The sequence below is a fragment of the Cydia strobilella genome, chromosome 11 (genome assembly GCF_947568885.1).
Source record: "Cydia strobilella chromosome 11, ilCydStro3.1, whole genome shotgun sequence".
NCBI classification, from domain to species: Eukaryota; Metazoa; Arthropoda; class Insecta; order Lepidoptera; family Tortricidae; genus Cydia; species Cydia strobilella.
The window spans coordinates 15,414,683-15,427,960 of record NC_086051.1 but is presented as its reverse complement, the minus strand read 5'-3'; the positions used below and the strand labels follow the sequence as shown (position 1 = coordinate 15,427,960).

General features: G+C 38.7%; 1 protein-coding gene across 1 annotated transcript in view; it reads right to left on the bottom strand.

Moving 5' to 3' along the window:
* The window catches only part of LOC134745695 (serine/threonine-protein kinase SMG1), a gene marked incomplete at its 5' end in the record, with an annotated part of 210,880 nt that overhangs the window by 189,965 nt on the left and 7,637 nt on the right, over nucleotides 1-13,278 (bottom strand). The window lies entirely within an intron of this gene.

Below are 13,278 nucleotides of genomic sequence, written 5' to 3'. Positions count from 1 at the left end.
TAAGCAACTAAACTAATTTGTGTACTTCATTTACCTATAGGTATACATTTTATACATACCCTTCTGCGCGATAGCAAATACTGGGTTATTGATAAATATGATCAATCATAACTAACTCTACACTTTAATGGGGTCATTGAAAACATTTGATGTCGAGCCTTAATTGAAGTCTGACAGCAATATTACTGCTGTTGCCTACTAATTACAATCCCACCAAAAACATTTTCATGTAAAATGTTGCCAAGACGAAACCATTAGGCAAGCACTGTCAAAAAGTTATCAGATCTTGTATAGCCAAACTTCTAACTCTATAAAATATGTGGCTTGGCCGTCTCGTTACTACAAGAAACATTGCATAATAAATTTTCACCTTACGCCCATATTGTGACGGTATCGAAACGGCCAAGCCACATATGTGACTTTTTCACCCAAATTGTCGCTAGTCGATAAGGTCGATTTCAAATTGAAGCTATATGGAAATAGCGCCTTATTGACAACCGACAATAAGTACCCTTTTGGTTGACAATGGCACATATTTTGACTGAGGTTGTAGAGTTTGCGAAGTTAGGGCTTGTAGAGTTAGAAGCTTGGCTATACAAGAGATTTGATAACTTTTTGACAGTGGGAGCCTTATGGTTTCGTCTTGGCAACATTTAACATTACCTAAAATGTTTTTGGTGGGATTTCACTTCTTTTTGTACGTTGCTTATGACAATCTTCTATCTCCTAATTTAAAGGGTTGGCTTGGGGGTAATTTACTTTTAAAGATCCTGAAATACGTATCTGGGAGCATCTTTTATACAATCTGCTTTTTACTGTTTCCCCATACAATCTTAAACCCCCTTTTTCCCCCTAACGCACTTTTCCGCCCCCTTTTCACCCTTACGGGGTGATTTTGGGGTTGAAGACTATTCTATACCCTTCCTTCCCCATAACAAAAACTATCTACATATCAAATTTCAACTAAATCGGTTCAGCGGTTATTGATTCCCCAAACAAAATTCCACCCCCTCTTCACCCCCTTAGGCGCTAACAATTTCTAGTTTTTAGAATTTTTTTGTCGTTTGTGTACAGATACAGATAGTTTATTCATAACGCCAAGTTACATGTCATCAGGTAATAGGTAAGTACATATTCAATTTAACTGTTACACATGACTAAGACTAACTACAGACCAAACTACATATCAAATTTCAGCTTCCTAGTACTCAGGAAGTACCCTAAAGGTTTTAAATGTTTTGATGATCATCGGTGAGTGAGTGAATTAGTGATGAAATCGTTTTTTTTGGATATGAATAAAATCTAAAGTATAATTGAATGTTTTTATGCTTAATAAGTCCACTATTGACATCATATCCCGAGAATTTTGTTTATCTGGTATAATCCAAACCCAAGTTATGTAGTTTCCAAAAAACGACGAAGCGCTTCGAGAAAAGGTAGGTTGCGCTTCGCTTTGCTCGTCTTGGCGGGGGCACTACTGTGCCCCCAGATGAGTAAAAGAGAGCGCTTGACCCCTCAAGGAGTTCAGACCAAAATCTAGTATGAGGCATATATTTGTATTTAATTAATTCCATTAATATATTTAAAAAAATAGTTGTTTTCAATTAATAAACACCAAGGCGTGGCAAAGTCTATTTTACTACTTATTTATAATTCAAAGGAATAGACGATGCTATAAGTTCAGTTACACGCTTTTTCCCAAACTGACTGGTGGTGGTGGCACTAACTGTAGCTTATCTAGGGTAATTAGAAGAATAAATAATTAGTGCTTATATTAATAATACACTAAAGCTAATTCCATATTGCTAATATTTTATTGTGCTCTTACTAAACAGTGACCTCGAGCGTAAATAATGAATATTTTAACAGGTGTATAACAGGTTATACACCTGTTAAAATCACACACGACACGTCAGTTTAACCTCAGTCTTAAAATACTGTTTTAACTGACGATACCAATAGATCTGCAAATTTTAAATTAATAAGTGATAATCTTTTTTTTTTCAAATACGCCACCCAAAACAACGCAAACAAAACTCACCTCAACACCAGTCACGCCGAGCGCCGTCACCAAGTTCGGATACCAAGATAAGATCTCAAAAATACTCAATAACTACTCTGTGAAAACTATCTACACCCCGCACAGGAAAAGTGCACAATTTCTGCGGTCGCCTAAAGACAATTTCCTCTGGAAAAACCTGGTGTGTACAAAGTTGAGTGCAGTTGTGGTAGTTCGTACATTATAATCATAATCATAATCATTTATTCATATCTTGAATGCGGTACAATAAAGATGTAATCAAATTTTTTTTGGTCAGCACATTCTGCCTGAATTGGGCACGCTAAACGCACTATTGCCTGCAGAATTAAAGAACACATCGCTGCGGTCAAGAACAATGACGCTCGCAAGATTGCTCGGCATCTCCGCGAGTCGGGGACAAATCACTGGATCGAATTGCACAGTCCCAAGGTCATGTCGACATAACGCCACTATATACCAAGATTGGTAAGAGAAGCCATTTAAATTTCAATCGTGACGTGAAGATGGGTTTAAACCGTCGGAAAAAAACCAGTGATATCAGAATAAAACACGCGTAGTGACACTGTGTTAGTGGATTGGCATTTTCTCGAAAATACTTCCAGAAATCGATTTTCCCTCATGTCATCTCGGATATGGGTATATTTGGTATCAGTGCATTCAGTATGATACACTGAACACAAATATATAAGATGACAAGCGCGAAGTAGTGGGAGTAGATACTGTGACGTCATAAAGTCGGCAGTACAGTTTTTTACTTTTTTCTACTAAACAATAAACATACCAGTTGAAGATCTCTGTTCCTGATTTGACATTACCCTTATCGCAGGAGCACTGTGAATATCAAATTAATTAAGTCTCGAACGCCACTTCGGGGTAATAACTGTATACAGAAAAATATAAAAACAACTTACGAAAAGATGGCGGCTATAATCGGCACACGATTACGATGGAAGGCACTTACCTGTAACAAAACATAGCTAGCTTAGTTAGCTTAGTGTCACTACTCGTGCAACTCGTGTCGGTTTAAAACACTCCCTTCGGTCGTATTTTAATTTATCGCCACTCGTTGCGAATTTCCAATTTTTCGCACTTGTATCGTAATGTTACTATAAAAGTACTAAATGTTGGTAACTAGGTTATTATCTAATTCCGATGGCAAGTATTTCATAAAGTAGATAGAGTTTAATGCAATGTTATTCGTATGGCATTTACAGTCTCTTAATTATCAATTATAATAGGTACAATATCTATATTCTTCACCCATTTGGCAGCATTTTCATTTGGTGAGTGAAGGTCTAGGGCCTCACCGACAAGACAAATTTCCATATCGGGCAATTATGTATAATGTGACAATGAAATATACTCAGATTTATTCAAATACCTTCAGAGATGCAGTCTTTCGACGTAGAAAATTCCACAAGGACAACAAATAATTCTACGCGCTTACTTAACTACATTCTGGGGGAAGAAAACAGCGCAGCTCTTAAAATATTCAATATATTCATATCAATTTTATCGTTAAAAGGTTTTATATATAGGTGGAGAATTATTTGGGACGCGGTGGTGGACGGTCGTGCCCGGACCAAACAAATGAGTCATAAACGCGTAAAAATCCCACCGAAACAATAGTCACCCCCACCCATCGCCAGATGCTAGTGCAATCGCGGCACAAACATCTAAGTACCGACGGCGACGCGCGCTAACCAAAGCTCTCGCGACGCGTTCTTAGTGTTCTTACTTAGGTCCATTCCAACCTTTCGTGACAGTGTTTATATTACATATGGAAGTTTTCAGAAAACAGTGTGCCCAATTAACGTGAGTGGTTAAAAGGGGTTAATAGCTGTCAGTTTTGTGACGGCAATTAAGGGTTGTACCGAAAAAAAACTGTAAACTTCAAATGGAAAAACTGATGCAATTGATAGCTACTTTTAATTTATATAAATATCAGTGTTTTTAATTATGAATTTTTCTGGAGTGAGAGGCAGCTTCTTCCTAGCGCATTCAAAGGCAGTTTTTTACGGGGCTGTTTTTCATCTGCCACCAGCCCAACACCTGCTGGAGTTGTTAATGTTTTTTTGGCTGTTTTATCCTTCCCTTTTAAACACTCTTGATTTGAGTCCATTAATAGTCGAGGGAACGGCACTGGACGTATGGTGTTCTTACTTTGATCTTCGTCAATTACTAAATGCGATTTTTTGTATACGAATGAAATTGTACGATTTTCGACTTGGCCTAAAATTTAATAATGCAAATTTTCGGTTATTTTAGCTATCCTAACTTTTCTACGAATCTACAATACTGTTTTTTTTTTATAGTTCGTTTCACTTTAGCCGCATATGTACCCCAATTTTTCACGATAAATATGACGGGCATGCGGGGGCGGGCGCAGATTCTATTAACTTCACTTGTTCCTAGACGTCTGGGCCTTTGAGGCCTCTGTTCTAAAGTTACTTATTATAAAATGCACGAAACTTCGAGGTAATTTTATTTTTATTTTTATTGTTTGGAAAGCAAGCTTGTAGGATGTTGCCAATTATTCTTGCCATTTTGAAAAGACCAATTTTCAGTGATCATTTCTATTCACCGTTGTCACGTCGCATAGCGTAAAACCAGAATTTATTGGAATACATAATATAATAACAAGACTTTTTACTGCGGTACGAAAGCCGTAGTCATCTTGCTCATAAATAAAATTACAGCCGTTTGAAATTTACAGTTTATTTTCGGTACAAGCCTTAAGCATGAAATCTTTATGGGTATCAACTTTATGCCTTTTGTACATTGTAATATCGCTTATAGTTTATGAAATAAACACCAAAACCAAGTTTTTATTGAAATTTAATGCTTAATTATATAGTACTGTATTCTGATTGTGGTCAATCATTTCTCACTTTCGCTTAGCACTAAATGGTAAACTAATGACACGACGTCAATCCCTGGGACACTCAGTTAATTTATATGGTAATCACTACTGTTATTTAGGAAAAGGGATGTTATGTTTTATGTATGTATATGTGTGTATATTGGTGGAGGGTAGAGCAAGTCTAGAGATGCCCCGAATAGTGGTTTTGGCAAAATACCGAATATTCGGCCCCTCTCTCGGACGAAGCGCCGAATATTCGGCATGACATGCGAACATTTTGAGTCACAATTATTATGAAAACTGTTTGCCACGCCAACAAAGCACAACGTTTGCTAATATATAGATATTTTTTGTTAAACAGAATTAATGATTCAGACCCATGATAACAATAAAATATTTTGTAATCAACAAATGCTCCAAAAAGGGTCTTCGTATTTATTAACTTTCTAAGAATACATTTTAAATATTAAATATACCTAGTTTTTGGTTATTTTTATTGTGTATTTTTCTTTTTAGATAGGTGCAACAGATATTCGGTATTCGGTATTTATAGTATGCAACATTTGGCCGAATACCGAATATTCGTGGCATCTCTAATTCTCTAGTTAAGTCTACACGCGCGCCCTCTGGCGCCGGCATTTTTGAAACCGTTTCCTCAGTTCGGGAATAAACCTATGTACTGACGCACCGGTCTTCTTTTTTACACCTCCAAGTTACTTATACCCGGACCATGTTGTGGGCCATAAATATTTCCTCGCCTAGGACGACGGGCGAGTCCGCAACACGCGTATTCTCGGAAAAGTTGAAAATGTGATTTAAAGACGCGAGAAGTGGAGCGCACTAGCCCTAACCCCCGCTGTAAAGCAATTTGTTGAGGAACACGCCTCCGCATACTGACTCGCTGTTCATACACGCCATGCACTCACAAGTGTCGCACTACAACTCACGCCCGTCTACCTTAACCTTACCGCTACCTTAACTGTTCTGTTCCAGACGTTCACGGCGAAACTGAGAGTGCAAATGGAACAATGGAGCGAGGGACTAAAACCGGGTGTGACTAGTGATAATAATAGTTAAGGCGATGTGTTAAAGTTCGGCCACGACGAACTACAGCGGGCTGGCCGCGGCCAGCGATGTTATGGATGGACCGTATCTTCGGCAATGGGAGCGAGTGGGCGAACGCGACGGCAGCGCCGCCGGAACAAGACCTGTACAACTACTCGACGTGGAGCATCGTGGATGGAGCACTCATGCTGCTTATCGTCAGTGGGAACACCCTCACGATCCTGGCCGTGACCCTCAGCCGCCGGCTGTCATCCCGCATTTCCAACCAGTTCGTCCTCAACCTAGCCATCTCCGATCTGATGGTGGGGTTAACCCTCCCCTACCACCTCGTCTTCTACCTGAACGATGACTTTGGAAAAATCAAATGGTCGTGTCTTATGAGATTCATACTCATCATATTGGCCTGCCTGGCGTCCATGTACAACATCATAGCGATAACTGTAGACAGGTATGAATGTTTTTCTCATGTGTATTTATAATTTTAAATGGTATTAAAGCTAACAAGGTCGTTCAAAAACGGTGACACGCTATACCTTGAACCGCAAGAAGCATGCCACTGAACTCGAGGTTGCTTTTTCCACCGCTTACAAAGCACAATACCTAACACGAACCAGTATGAATATGGCAACTATGGGTATCAGAGATCAGATCACACTATCGGCGGCCGTTCTAAAACAGCGTCCCCAGTCCTCATATAAGAATCTCTTAAAACTGTCCCAAATCTCAAACATAGGGCTTAGGGATATTTTTAGGTGGCTCAACCCAATTATTTACAACGATACGAATACAAGTACAACAAAGGAAACTAGCAAAACGTAGCATCAAATTTCAAAGGGCCTCATTTCACGGTACAATTTCGCATGCATGAAAGCCATATACATTTGAATTCTCTTTATCATTTCACCTTTGAAAGAGCTTTTAGTGGCTCAAGATATTTTATCTGCAATGAGTATGTCACCTATCTAAACCTTTTTTATTTATCGCCATTTTTGGCTTTAGATACTGTAAAGTGTAGGGAATGTTTGTACAACTATTGTACAACAATTGGAAGTTTACACACCAGTGCCGTATTTATGATATTAGCAATTCACTACATCATCTCAATTCGGAATTACCCGTAGTGCATCTTATCATCTCATACCTAAATAAAGCTGCGAGCGAGATGCGCTGCGAGTAATAGATGTAAAAATTAGATCAATTTGTGAAGTACATATTTATGAATAGGCAAGTATGGGAGTCGTATTTTGGAACTTTACAAACCGCACCATTTTTATTGTTGTTGTTTTTGTTACTATTTTGCTAGGTTTGACTTTATTATTTCGCAAAATGACAGTCCCACAATACCTGACCTATAAAACTAGAATTTTACTTGCTCTAGGTCTATAAACTTGGTTTCACAAATGCTTTGGCTTTTGGCAACCGGAATAACCGGATGGTCCGTCTGATAGTCATCGGTCGTAATTTTTTTGCCTGCAGATTCGAAAGTGTCTTGCGAACTATTTACAATTACTTCTATAATATTATTCTGCACTTGCAGGTACATAGCGATATTGCATCCCCTGCACTACAGCCGCTACATGACGAAGCTGGTAACCAGGCTCCTGATGAGCACGACCTGGTCGGTGGCACTCTGTTTCAGCTGTATACCCATGTTCTGGAACGACTGGCACGATGGCGTGGCCTGTGAGATAAATATGGTAAGTTTTTCTGTGTCTTGTCCTAATTACAGAATCGTGATGTTCAAATACTTAGATGGATTATCCTCCAATTCCTACATCGATTTAAGTTCTCCTCGCCCTTCACAAATGATTGGAATTTAGTCAAAGAATTGTGTATACTATGCGTTGCAGCCTGGACTCAGGGGCATCGGCAATCGGTATGCTCACTTCGCGGGCTCTGATTTCTAGATCTTGAGTTACACGCAAATGCCTTAATGTAGTCAAGGGAGTAGTTTTTTTATTATTATTTCCCTTAATGTTATAACCTCATAAGTATGGACTTAAAATATAGTACAGAATGGTAATATCCTATTATTGCAACCATCGTAGTACCATGATCACATCGCGAGCGCTGTCTATTAATAACATACGATAACACTGTCGATAACCATTTCAATATTAGTTCCCGAAGCGTAATACGGCAGAATAAACACGCTCCTGTTTTCTATAGGGCACGTTCATATTTTGATAAAAGATTGCCGGTTAATCCACAGATGAGAACTACGTACAGAATTCTCCCTGTCTAACAAAGGTAATGTTTGGCAGCACTTTCTAACGCATAACTGAGTCGTATTCCCTTTTTCGTTCATACCGAGCTACTGCAGCTGCAGGGTTTTTCAAAGTGGAGTATGCGAATCCCCAGGGGCCCGCCAATGATTGCATAAAACAGGGTGACTGACTTAAAAAATGAAAAGATGCATTACTGCCGCCACAGCAATTACTGATTAAGGTTCTGAATCCAAACAATCTTGATGTTAATCAAAGTCCCTGTGTGGGAAGGCTCTTATAGTCGCATTAACTCATTGAGAAATATATGACTTGGTACTGAGCTTAACTGCGCGATAGACTTTAAAAGCATCGTCAATCGTTACCCGACTCTTCAAAGCTAAGGCGGAGCTATGCACATTTTATTGTCTTAAAAACGGCTGAAGGGGGAAAACGAATGGCGTAGTGATGTTGCTATACATTTTCATGTTTCTATCGATGTTAGTTTAGGTTTCAGTTTGATACGTTATGCTGATAATCTATTTAAATAGGAAAGTACGAGTAATTGTCTGATCGGCACCTTTTTACGGCTTAGTTACTAGACTGATTTAAAGCTCTGGGAATTAACATTTTACACTTCTATTTACTTGGGGGCGGGCTGCTACCCTACTTGTCAAATATTTTAACGAAAGCATACAGTACTTTACTTCCTTGGTTAAAAGTGTGTTTTTACATTCAGGGGCCATTTACTTCTAACAAAGCGTTTTAAGGTAAATTTTTATCAATTCCAGGTGGTGCCCAAAGAGTACACGACGTCAATCCTAGCGCCCATGGTCTCTCTCATCTGGATGGTGATGTTCGTGCTGTATTGGCGGATATGGCGCGAGGCCACGTGTCACGCGCGCCGCATGCGCGCCAACACGTCCTGCCCCACTGGCGCCAACGATTGGAAAAGCATACAGGTACGGCTGGCAACCAAGCTTCCGACGGTCCAAGGTCAACCTTACCCTTGATAGTGGCTTAATATAGTTTGTGTTTGTTTATAAGTGCGCGTTTAAACTTATTCATTTAAATCTTCGTTACTGATAAATAAATGCAACTACAGAAAAAAATTAGTAACGAATGAAAACATTAAAAGTATACCAAATAGATGTTTAAAGACTTTAAATGAAAGCTCCTATACACAAACAAAAAATATATATAAATATTTACAACAACAACAACAACTGTGTTCAACTCGTCACAGATGTACTCGATATTTCAATATTTTTTTTCTACAACTACATCATAATACGCATCACCGTATACGACACCGCCTACCTACACTACAAGTCCATATCCGTGCCCGCATCCTGGTCAACAAGCAAGTACAAACTTATGACCCAATCAAAAAAATATTCGCCATCTACAAAACATGACCTCACCTCGAGCATCGACTCAGCACATAAATGTATACGTCTGCCGTTAGATCTCTGACTGTCCCTAAATTTTACGAGTCCTTCATAAAACCAGTCTTTAACTTTACTGCCTTCCTCGGAACAACATAAAATACATGTTTAATTACGTAACGGATGGATTTTAAATTAATTTTGTATTAAGCAGAAACGTCTGCGAACGATGAAGCTTAGAAATAAATTTAAAGTGGAAAAATTCTCTGTCTTCGGTGGGACTTGAACCCACGACCACTGGATCACTAGTACAGTGGTCTACCATCTGAGCCACCAAGACCGTACCCAATGCAGCGAATATTTCCACCATAGGGGAGGCTCTGGATGGATTTTAGATAATGAAAGACAGCATTTCATCATAGATTGCATTCAACCGATATTCCGTTCATTTTTAAGCCATTGTTTCGCAGCGATGACAGGTTGCATACGATTAATATCGAAAATAAATTATTGTTTTAAATTTTCAGGTGGTGCTGCTAGTGTTGGGGTCGTTCTCAATTTGCTGGATGCCGTTCGTGGTGGAGGCGTGCGCTCAGACCCTGCCAGTCATCACGACGCACAGCCCCTTCGCGTACCGGTTGACCTCAACCCTGGCTATGTCTAACTCGGGCATTAACCCGCTGATATATGCGTGGAAGAACGCTGGGTTCCGAGCGGCGTTCGTAAAGCTACTTCGATGCAAACGGCCAGATGATTGATTGATTGAGAAAAAGTGATTAAGGTTCTGAATCCAAACTATCTAAATGTTAAATCGCGACTGCATCACTGCTCAAAACCCCTGTGTGGGAACGCTCTTAGTTGCATTAACTCATTGAGAATTATATGTGTATTATGATTATGACTGATTTATCAAATCAATACTGATAATCTATTTAAATTACGTTGACTGTTCGGTACCCTTTTACGGCTTAATTACCAGAGTGATTTAAAGCTCTGGGAATGAACATATAGCTCGGGTTTGCTACCCCACTAGCCTACTACTCAAATTTTTTAATGAATGTGTGATTGTTTATAACACCTGTATTCATTACCTGATGTAATGCACAATTGATGAATAAACGATTCTAAATGATTCTAAAGCATACAGTACTTTACTCTCTTGATTAAAAGTGTTTTTAGATTCAGTGGCCATTTACTTCCAACAAAGCGTTTTAAGGTAAATTTTTATCAATTCCAGGTGGTGCCCAAGGAGTACACGACGTCAATCCTAGCGCCCATGTTCTCTTCGTGTTGTATTGGCGGATATGGCGCAAGGCGACGTGCCAGGGAAGGGTCTATAACGCGTTCGAGCGCTCCTAGCGCGCTTTCAAGCATAGGAGCACGGCCAGAGGGCAGAGAGGCTGTTGGACGTCGAACGCGAGACCGACACGTCGAGGTGCCGCATAATCGAGAACGCAGGCTACGTGGAGGAGAGAGGGGACGCGAACCGCTCGTACGCGCCCGACCCGACCCCGGTGCACCGACCCGCCACGCGCCCCGACGTAGTGTAGTGTATCTTAAACGTTCATTGACGTTCAGTGGGAAACGTAAAACGCTTCTAGCATTTAGAATAGAATAGAATAGAAAAGTTTTTATTCGTAAACACACAGACAATAGACATACATTAAAAGAACATAGTGAAAATAAAGTATATTAAACATATTGAAAATAAAGTGTCACGAAATGGCCCCATCTCAGCATGCTGCTGGCTATTTAAAAGTTGTTAGTGACTTTAGGTAGTCCCTTTGCATTAAGGTACCTGTTTGAATCTACTCTCAGGTTTATAAAAGCTTTATTGTTGAATTTTTATTGATAGATTTTAATGAGTTCCCTGCCATAATAAAATTCTTACTGAGGTTCTCTGATGTCACCTAAATAAATTGAGATGTTTAAATTATAACATTACTAGCTGACCCGGCTTACTTCGTACCTACCGCCTAACAATCAATTATGTCGTTTTACCTTTTAGCTAAACTTAAGGTAAGCTTTTATAGCTGACCCGGGAAACTTCGTACCCATAACATAACATTCAACGAATGTTTACATTTCGATTCTATGTATACGTAGAATACCTACCTAACGTATATATATTTAGAAAACTTATGTAAATGCGAAATGCAATTTTTAACCTTTGTAATTGATCGTTGGAATTGATTTCTGATTATCTTTTCCATAGAATACACAAAATGAATAAATTTAATTTCTGAACGCACACGCATATATATTTGGCAACCAACAATATTGTTATTTTATTACTGACACTATTTTGCAATTTTAAAATCTAAAATACCCTATAATCCGAATATTGTAGATATATCTTGTCGATTCGAAACCCTTATTTAAATACGTTCTTTATTTTGAGGGGAGAGGTTACCGTATCGAAGGGATGAACATCAAATGTTTGACAGGTACGAAACCTAGGAACATTTTGTATGGGAATGATTTTTCTTTTATAATTTTGTATTCTTAATTTTTTTCAAAGTTTTTAATACTTTTCGGGGTGGAGACTAATACAACAAATCAAAAATCATCAAAATCGGTCCAGCCGTTCTCGAGTTATAAGTGTTGTTGTAACAAATAAAATTAAAATACATAACTAATTCTATCTAACTTTATTGAACATCATCTTCGACGATGTAAACTAAAGATTCATTAATTATACCTATTCGCTGTGTAAGGTCTAAAAGGAATTTAACAGCGCTAATGATTAACCCATCTTATCTTATACAATCAACGAATCTTTGGCGTAAATCCTAATACATGGACAGTATCAGCGAAAAAGAAGAAATTATTGTTATTTTTGCCAAGAGTTACCTTTTGATAGTAGGTGTGAAATTTAAGAAAAAATCGTGCCCCTAGTTTGACGGCTAAGCTGGTACCTAACTGAATTGTCAAACGTTAACTTTTGACACTCAGATATACCGCATAATGTACGGGGCCCTAGAGTGACATCTACTTCAGCTGTCAAATTAGTACCACGATTTTTTATTAGACTAGGCTCTACTATACACTGCTATTATTAACTCTTTATTATTGCTGACTTGCTGAGACACGAGTCGCCATCTATGAGCGGCAGTTTGATGAAACGGCGACTTTGTTAAGTGTGATGGCGAGTAGTTCTTCGCGAGCTACAATGTCTTAGCGTTTCTTAAGAAGATGGCGCTTTTGACAAAGAGACAGCACAAGTTTCTAGTTGGAAAGACAATTAAAACAGGTATACGTATATCAACTCACACACGCACACAGTACGTATTACAGCAATGCATAAATCGACTGCAATAAACGCAAGGGCCTGTGAAGGTACATATATCAATACCGCATAATTATTAAGAAACCATACGAAATAGTTATTTACGATACAAGTGCGGAAAAGAGGAAATTCGAAATGAGTGGCGATAAATTAAAACACGACCGCAGGGAGTGTTTTAAATCAACACGAGTTGCGAATTACCTTTTCGCACGTGTATCGTACAACGTTTTACAGTACATATGGCCTTTTAAACTTTCGACATATGCACGAAAAGTGCTCTTTTACGCACTAGTGCGAGAAAGTAGCACCATATGTACTGTAGTAAGTAAAATTAAATACAAACTAGTGCTAGTAAATATATTACTAAAAAAATATTCCGCCTGTTGTTACCTAATTTAATGTGTGTTCTTTTTCTGTATTCTTTTTTC